This window comes from Cynocephalus volans, chromosome 9 (assembly GCF_027409185.1).
Source record: "Cynocephalus volans isolate mCynVol1 chromosome 9, mCynVol1.pri, whole genome shotgun sequence".
Lineage (NCBI taxonomy): Eukaryota > Metazoa > Chordata > Mammalia > Dermoptera > Cynocephalidae > Cynocephalus > Cynocephalus volans.
In genome coordinates this window covers 86,194,889-86,204,233 of record NC_084468.1, presented here as the reverse complement: position 1 = coordinate 86,204,233, position 9,345 = coordinate 86,194,889, and the positions used below count along the sequence as shown (strand labels likewise).

Here is a 9,345-nt window from a genome sequence, read left to right as displayed (position 1 = left end):
TGCTTGAGGGTCCTCACAATATTGGAAGCTGAATTCTCCTACAGACAGTGAAACAGAAGTCACAATGTATTTTATGACCTAGCTGTGGAAGTCACACACCATCGTATCTCCACAAGATCCTATTAATTACACAGGTCAGCCTAGTCCAATGTGAGAAGAAGGTATACCAGGTGACAAGGATCACTGGGGGTCATTTCAGAGTCTGGTTACCACATTCTTCCACCTGCTACCCATGTAATTGAGGGCAGGGATGGAGTCAGTTTAGAGCTTGCAAAAAATGTCCTAATTGGATACAAAAAGGATTGTCGAGATGCATTATGTGAAATGGCAGTAATAAATAAGGTTAAAGCAAAGGGGAAAAAATCAGGGAAACAGTACAATCTATGAGAATAAGCCATCAACTCAATAATTGTACTGACTTGCCCTGATTCAGGAATGCTAAACCAGTTTCACTCTATTTTATCACCCTCCATGACATCAAATTTAGCTCAAGCTCAAGTTCAAATAAGCATCATTGGGCTTAGTAAAAGCACAGAGACTTCACGAGCTGATGGTCCTTTTCTTTGTCCTTTGCCATGTTTCAGTCAGGATTCATGTTTCATTCAGGAGACAGAAATCGTACCAGTTACAGCAACACAGGGAATGTAATATAAGGAATTGTGAGGCAGCAATAAAATTGCTAACAGGTAACTGAAAAGGCAAGAAGAGAAGAGTGAAGATAAAGGTAGCAATTGCAGCAAGCTGCTACAACCAACCCTTAGAGCTGAGAGAACAAAAGGACAGTGTTGGAATTATTAAAACTCCGAAGCTCACAAGAAGGGTCCAGCAGAACTGAAACTCAGCCCTCTGAAGAGGGAGTTTCTGAGGCTGCATGACCGGCTGTTCTTACAAGGACTGGAAAAACTTCTAACTGGATTCAGCTGCTGCTGTGGGATGACACTGCTGCTACTAGGATGAAAAAATGATGCTGGGGGAAGAATATTCAGAGGAACTGCAAGCATACAAGAAGAAAACAGGACGCTGGCAGGGCACAAACAGGAAGGAACAAGCCCTTCCTCCTCCTCCAGGGTCCCAGTCTCTTCTTCCCCAGCGCCCCCTACGGGCAGAGTCTGATATGCATCCCTCTGGCAAATCAGATGAGAGTCCCAGCATGACAAAGCCGAGTGTAGACAGGGATTTGGAGTTGAGAGACAATAATTTAATAACTGGCACACTAGGTGTGAAATATTAAGCAAGACAAATGCCGACAATGCTGACCACTATGTGTTATGCACTTGTAATCTCTGTGCAAATTAAACTGCTCAGGATGTTCTAGTCACATCCCTTTGGGAGGCTTTGCTCTGACAGAGAAGGCTGGTGACCAGGCATGAGCAATCTAGCTGGCAATCCAGCATATGACAGGTCTTGGAATTCCCAAAAAACCTTGCAGAAGCAAGGCCAGCCCGTTGGAAAACATTGTCTAGGAATCCACTTAAATGGAAGTGCTAAGTTTAAAAGAAAGGAGGGGGAGAAAGAATAACCACTACCACCATGCCATACATGCATAACTACATACGATATGAACACAGGTAATCTCTCCAAATGCAAAACACTTTCCAGAAATATGTGGGAAGGGTCTCAGAGAAAGAGTCTTAACCCAGCTACTCAAAGTGTGGACAATGGACACTGCCATTCCAGGAATGCTTTGTTACCAGTCCATGATGAAATCAGTACTAAAACTGACAGCAGGCATTTAGAGACTTCTGATGATCTTTCTCTGTCTCTCTCACCTCTGCGTTCACCCAGTCGCTCTGATCAGTGATGCCTAAGCCAGCAAGACCTTTCTCCTTCCCACCCACTTATAGTCACATCAAGGCCACTCCACCACCATGTTTGAGGCTCGCTTGGTCCGGGGTTCCTTCCTGAAGAAGGTGCTGGAGGCTCAAGGACCTCATCAGATAGGTTTACTGGGGCATGGGCTTGGGCTCAAGCTCGAGAGGTGTGAACCTGCAGAGCATGGACTCGTCCCACATCTCATCAGTGCCACTCACCCTGCACTCTGAGGACTTCAACATGTACTGCTGCAACCACAGCCCGGCCATGGGCATGAACCTCACCAACATGTATAGCCAAAATAGTAAAATGTGCTGGCATCATCACACTAAAGTGTGAAGATACTGTGGACACCTTGGAGCTAGTATTCAAAGCACCAAATCAAGGGAAGTTTCAGACTATGAAACGCAGTTAATGGATCTACATGTTGAACAACTTGGAATTCCAGAACAAGAATACAGCTGTGTAGTAAAGATACCTTCTGATGAATCTGCACATATATGTGGGGATCTCAGTCATATTGGATATGCTGTTGTAATTTCCTATGCAAAAGCTGGAGTGAAATTTTCTGCAAGTGGAGTACATGGAAATGGAAACACTAAGTTGTCACAAACAGATAATGTCCATAAAGAGGAAGAGGCTGTTACCATAGACACGAATGAGTCAGTTCAGCTAACTTTTGCACTGAAGTACCTAAACTTCTTTATAAAAGTCACTCCACTCTTTCCTACACTAATACTCAGTATGTCTGCAAACTACTCCTTGCTGTAGAGTATGAAATTGCTGATATGAGACATTCGGGGTACTATTTGGCTCCCAAGAAAGAGGATGAAGAAGGATATTAGGCATTCTTAAAATCCAAGAAAATAAAACTAAGCTCTCTGAGAAATGACAGTATATATGGTCACTAAATTTGTACCTCTGAGTGCATAGGTGATATGACTCACGTTGTTTTCTGTAAATAACTTATTTTTCCCTCTATTCTCTACAATTTGTTTAAATAATAAAGTCCAAAATCAAATCTGATCTTATTAACCTAGAATTACTTCTGCTTTACTTAGAAATGCTCCCATGATTTTCATAACAAAGGATTATAAAAGGATCTTGACTCTAAATGCAGTTTTAAGAATTCTCAATTTAAGTAAAGTTAATCTGAATTTCAAATGTCAAAAAAGAAAGAAATCTGTGTAACATTGGTGGAGTAATTTTTGTCTCTTGAATCTAATAGTTAAAAAATGGGGCTTGTATTCTGTCTTTGTTTTTATTTTCCATTGCATTTTACTAGCAATTAATTTTTCTTGCATTTTATACAACAGTATCACTCCTTGATAGATTTAACATAAAAACAAAAGAAAAAGTCACCCTTCTCTATGGATAACTTGAGAAACACTGTCCTCAACCAGAGACTTGCTGTGAATTGAATGGAATATATGTAAACCGGCATGACTTGGCCCCTAGGGAGGGTCAGCTGGTACTCCATTAGCATGATGGTACTGGGAGCATCCTGGGAGAAATCATAACTAGACACGTTGAGGCCAATAGACTGACTCTAGGAAGAGGAAGCAATGGCGTGTCCGTCCAGGCAGTTTGACAAAAGGAGAAGGAGCTGAATCTGTGGAGGGAAAGTCAAGTGCCCATGATGACTGGCAGATCTTGGCTCCACAAAGCTCTTCACTGGGAAGTCTTCAAGCAGCTACTCGACATCTTCAAGTGTTCAACCATTGTTTGCCATGGACACCCTGATGACCTCAAAAACTAGGGACTTTTTTTTTGGTAAAGTGTGCTCTTTCCAGTATCCTAGATTTTTCTTATGGTGTTCTGATAGCTAGAGTACCAGATACAGATCAAGAGACAACACATATATCAGGAAAAGAAGACTTAAAGAACAGAAAGGCCTGCCAACCACTCCCCCAAAATAAATCATACATGGCAGTTTACCTGGTGAAAGATGAATTGAAATTACCCTAACATATCTATAACAAATTGTTATTTATGTAATTTTAAAAAACAAATAACTAAAAAATTAGGTCTTTAAAACTCTCCAAAAACATGCTATACTTAATTAATATCTACAAGTCTTGAGACACCTCACTGTCTCAAGTGTTTTCCAGACAGGATTCAAATTCCGCTTTCCCTAGTCAAAACATCCCTCCCTGAGTATGATCTATTTTCAGAAACAGTTGTCATCAACAATCCAGTAGACATTCTCTCCAATTGCCTCTCTTTATACCCAGATACCAACTTTGGGAGTTTCTAGCAGTCTCACAAACAAACCCAGAATCAGCCATGGATCTGCAAAAGGCATAATGACTATATACAGATCTAAGATTAGAGGTTTTTAACAGGAAAGAATTTTTAACAAGAAAGGTTTTATCAACAACATAAACATTTATGCTACAGAGACCAAGTTTGACCTTTCATTAATTATTTAAAGATGGTTCAGTGTGCAGATGTTGCTGACCCTAGGCATTCAATGTTCAATAAACAAGCAGTCTGTATAATGAATGCTAGGCCAGGCATTGTTGATAGGCAGGCACGGTGTACATGATTTGAACACAACAGACTTGGTCCTTACTTTCATAGAGCTTATAGTCTCATAAGGGGGACCAATATTAAATACATAAACACACAAATAAATAGATAATTACAAACGGTTACAAATATTAGAAAAAAAAGATTATTGGCTAATCCAAGCCAGAATAAAAAGGTGGACTTATTTTAGATTGGAAGTCAGGTTTTAGACACTGAGGTGAGATGGAAATACTAATATATCAATATATGTGTCTAATAGGCTTAGATATAAGGTTTGTATACATACTGAGACTTTTAGAAAATATTACATTGATTATCTTTGGGGTATGTTCTCTGATTTTTAGGTTTTTATTATTTGGTTTGGCATCTATGCATTTCTTCTAACATTAGCAGGATGTGAAGGTGTTTGAGCTATAATTATTCATTTTGCATTTTATCAATAGCTGATAAAACATATGTAATGTTTAACAACTCAGTGTCTCATTATGTGGTTTCTTCAAGTCTCTGACCTTCATTTTCTCCTGAGAAAAAAACCATTATGTCGACCCTGCTTCAAGGCAGCTCAGGTCTATTCTGAGAATGTTTCCCTGCTATAAGCTGTGATAGACTTAGATCTTGCACTGTAAACCAATGTTAAAGAATTCCCGTAAATACATCTAGATCCTGCACACTATATTCACCCTAGAGAAATCACCATATGAAACAAAGATACAACTGAGCGCACCAGCTTTGAAAGTGAAAGTTGAAAGTACTATGAAGGGATTTTCCTGTTTCCTGCGGCTGTTGTATGTTTGAGTCTGGTGTGATGAAGGCCTGCTTCTGTGCTCTTAAGTGGGTCCTTTCACCTTCCTTTGTTGTTCTGGAATTCTTCTAGACTTGAACCAGCAGTGACTTCAATGTGTTCTGATGATTGGTTGGTAGCCAGAATTTTAAAAAGGCCCTTCAGTAATGACACAGAAATTAGAATTGGTGACCTACACCTGGGACATAACTGTCCCATAACAAGGATGCTATCATTTAATTACGAGTTTTCTTATCCTGTCATTTATTGTGGAATCAATAAAATTGTGTTCTAGGAGAAAGATGTTGTCATCTCAGATGAGTTATAGACCAACATTGGATATCACCTATGAATTTCAGGTGGTCAGGTGGTTTGCTTTGTAAAGAGGTTTAGATTTCCATCTCCAGTGCCTTTTGGAATGAATGAGTATGATGTCAATTCTTTGAGTGACAGATCCTGGGGGAAAAAAGGAGGGCAACAGTCATCATCTCCCTCAAAAAGTAAAATGTGTGAATGTAATTTTAGTAGTGCTACTAACAAACAACTATCCATGAATCACTGCATCAATAACTCCTGTATTGTGACTTCCTCTCTTCCCTAAAACACAGGAGCAAATGGCACATACTTGCCTGAGAGCCAGTTTCAATAATGCTGTTATTCTATCTGTCCAAAGATGGATAGCAATATCCATTAACTGTTTAAATATCTCTTGGAATTGTGGATACTATATATCTATAAAGTGATTTTTAAATGTTTTAATGAGTTAATTTTAAGTGAAATTCCCATTCTGACTTTGTATGTGAAGTCACATTCATAATAAAGTTGATGCCATATGAAAAAAAAAAAAGTACTATGAAGGAAAAGTATAGGTGGCTTGTAACATTGAAACATCAGGGGCCCAAACCAGTCTGAGAGATTGGGGACGGCTACCTTAAAGAAGTGATGTGTAAGCTGAAATCTGAATAATAAGAAAAAGTTATATTTGCCTAGTGTCCCAATACTAAAATAACATTATATTAGTATGAATTGTTATCTTACAGACACTTATGTAAAGATGAAAAAATATTTTTTTCCTGCATTCTAATTAAGACATAGATAGAGTAATTATTAACTTTACATCAATAAAAGTACACTGAACCATATCCCAGAGGTCAAAGTTCTATTTACAGGTAATGGCAAGAGAAGGGAAACTACAAAGTCCAAATTTTATCAAACAACCTAAAACTTTCAAAAGCAGCAGCTTTACAGCAAACATGAACTTTGTAATCATCGGACTTCAAACCAAAGCCCTGCTCTCCTGACAAACAACCAAATGTATCAAGCAGGGTAACTATGTTACCTTATTCATTAATGGGGAACATAGTTATCTATTTAATATTTACCTCACAGGGTTGTGGTTTAAATTCATAATGTGTACCAAATGCCTGATACTCACTAGGCACTCAATAAGGGTTAATTTCCTCCCACTAAATAAAACCAAACAACAGATTTCTCTTAGCTAATAATTTAAATAGCAAATAAGAATTATAACAGTAATAAACTCTGGTATAAAAATCGATCTGTCAAAGATTCTCCATTGACAGATTCTTCTCCTTTCCTTTCCCCCAGATAGAGATGGTGGGAGTGAAGGTCCTTTAGCTAGAAATTTAATTGAGTCCTACTAGGATGGAACTACAAAGTCTCTTATTGGAAACCAGAGAACTTCCATTAAAGAGTCAAGTGGCTCTTGCTGGCCCAAGAGAGAATGTCACTCAGCCTAGATAGAATGACTTGTAAACTTGTGGAGGATGCATGGTGGCCTCCTGCTAATCATGTGGCAAGGAAAAGTGTCCTTACTTCCTCTCCTCAATATAGTTTTAGACCTCATATTCTCCAAGAATTACTGTTTATCCTTGGGGATACAGTTGTTATCTACACATCATAAAATCAGTCTAAGAGTAAAAAAGAAGAAGAAGAAACAGTAAAAAGGTCTGATTACTGTTAAAAAATAGCAGAAATTTCACCCAAGAGAACAAACATGGAGGACCCAGGCCCACCCTAGATCTGGGACCCCAAAGCTACTACCCCACAAATTGTTCTGTGGGAGATAGGTAGACAGATTCTGCTGCTCCAGTCCTGAAATACAAACAAGATCAACTATTAAAACCTGAGCTACACAAAAAGTCTTCCCCAGGGAATCAGCAGCAAAGCAGCAATTTAGCTCAACCACAGGGCTCAAGGACTGGTCCCCACAGGAGATACACCTATTTTAGAAGAAAGCAAAGGACAACAAATTAGTTCCAGTGCAGAGTTTAAGTGGTGGGAACAGTGAATAATCCAGCACAGAACTGAAAGAAAAAACAAAATACCCACAGACCAGAAACAAGGTTTGATATTAACTGGTAAAGGTCTAACACCACCAAAGAACACCTATAAAACCTAGAAAGACCAGAAGCCCTCTGGGCCACCAAGCCTGGGAGAGGGGAGGGTTGAGGGCCTCAGCCATGCCCACCTGACATCCGCAACCAGCCCAGCAATGACCACCAAGCAGCCACAGGCAGTGCCCTGGGCTCCAAAGCTGGGGTAGTGGGGTGCTGAGGACCTCAGCCAGGCCCCACTGACATCCACAACCATCGCAGCAATGACCACCAAGCCACCACAGGAAGCGCCCTGGGTTCCCGAGCCGCAGTCGTGGAAGGCCAATGGCCTCAGCCATGCCTCCCCAACATCTGCAACCAGCCAAGCAATGACCACTGAGCTGCTGCAGGAAGCACCCCAGGATCCCAAGCCAGATCAGTGGGATGCCTAGGACTTCAGCCACACACCCCTGACATCTGCATCCGGCCCAGTGTTGACATAGCTGCCACTGGAAGCCCTTTGGTCTCCCCTGCTGGAATGAGGGGAGGGCCATGGGCCTCAATCATGTTCCCTCTGCTTCCCCCTCTTCCCACCTTATTTCCCTCCCCCTTTTCTCCTCCCCAACCACTGCTCCACAGCAACATTTTAGAATGAAGCATGGAGCTGGGGGAAGCCTAATCTGGCCACAACCAGCCACAACCAAAAACACCATTTTCAAGCAGGTAGTCCACCATAGCCACTGTAATTGCATGGCTGCCACAAAAGTGGCTAGTCTCTATAGCAGCAGTCACAGGGACCGTGCTGATGGCATGCCAGACTCTCAACTGCATTGACACAAGGAGAGGCACCAGTGGACACCAAGAAAAAAAAGAAAAAGAAAAAGAGCTCCTTTCTCTCCACAAAGCACACTCCAGAGTAATAGAAGAAGCATCTGATTTACAGCAATAGGTGAGGACTTGATCACACCTATCTCAGTACTGGACAGATCTTCTAGGCAACAAACCAACAGAGGAACAGTGAGTCTATCAGATGGAGAGAACAAATCCATGGTTATTAGAAGGGGGAGGGGGAGACAGAGGGGGAGGGAAAGGGGGAGGGGTGGGAGAAGGGGAAGGGTGGAGGAGGAGGGGAGGGGGAAGGGGAGAGATTGGATAAGGGGCATAAGGAATAAGTATGATTTGTAACAATGAATATGCTAATAAAACAAAGCAAAAGATTTAATAAAAAAAAATAAAATCTCTGTATAAAAATCCATAAAAAGTGGGTTAGGTGATCTCAAAGGTAAGACATTTCTGCTTTACAGTGACCCTTGTTGATTTTCCTAGACTTCTCACAGGTGTCCCCATTGGATGCCATTCCCATACTGGGATTCTAACTTGATTTCCTAGGATTGGTTTCTGAGCCCCAAGTTCAATCCAAAGAAATCCATTTATAAACTACATCTCAAGCACAAATGAAATTACCCCCATAATAGAAAACAAGAAAAAAAAAAAAAAAAAAAAAAACAAGGGGACAAAAAGAAAGATTTCTACTTAGGGATGCTAGTGGTATCAGGATTTCAAAATGCCTTTTACTTTATAATTATTTGTTAATTCACTTTTATATGTTTAATTCACTTTTCTCTATTGTTTTATGTTTTGCAATAAAAGAAAAAGAATTTAAAAAATCTTGAAGCTGGCTGGGAGCAATAGGGGTTACAGTTGAAATACAATAGCACAAATGACGTGATCAAAGGTGATAGCACAAATGACGTGGTCAAAGGTGGACAGAGCTGTGGATCACAGCAACAAAAAAGGAGAGAAAGTGATTGGAGAAAGAAACAGCGGGAATGGTATTTATTCAAAGACAGCTCATGAAAGGACATGGAGCACCTGGTAGAAGTG

The 9,345-nt window shown here is 40.4% G+C and overlaps 1 pseudogene; it reads left to right on the top strand.

Moving 5' to 3' along the window:
• Positions 1-1,868: 1,868 nt before the first annotated feature.
• LOC134385753 (proliferating cell nuclear antigen-like) lies at positions 1,869-2,657 on the top strand (annotated as a pseudogene).
• The last annotated feature ends 6,688 nt before the right edge of the window (positions 2,658-9,345 follow it).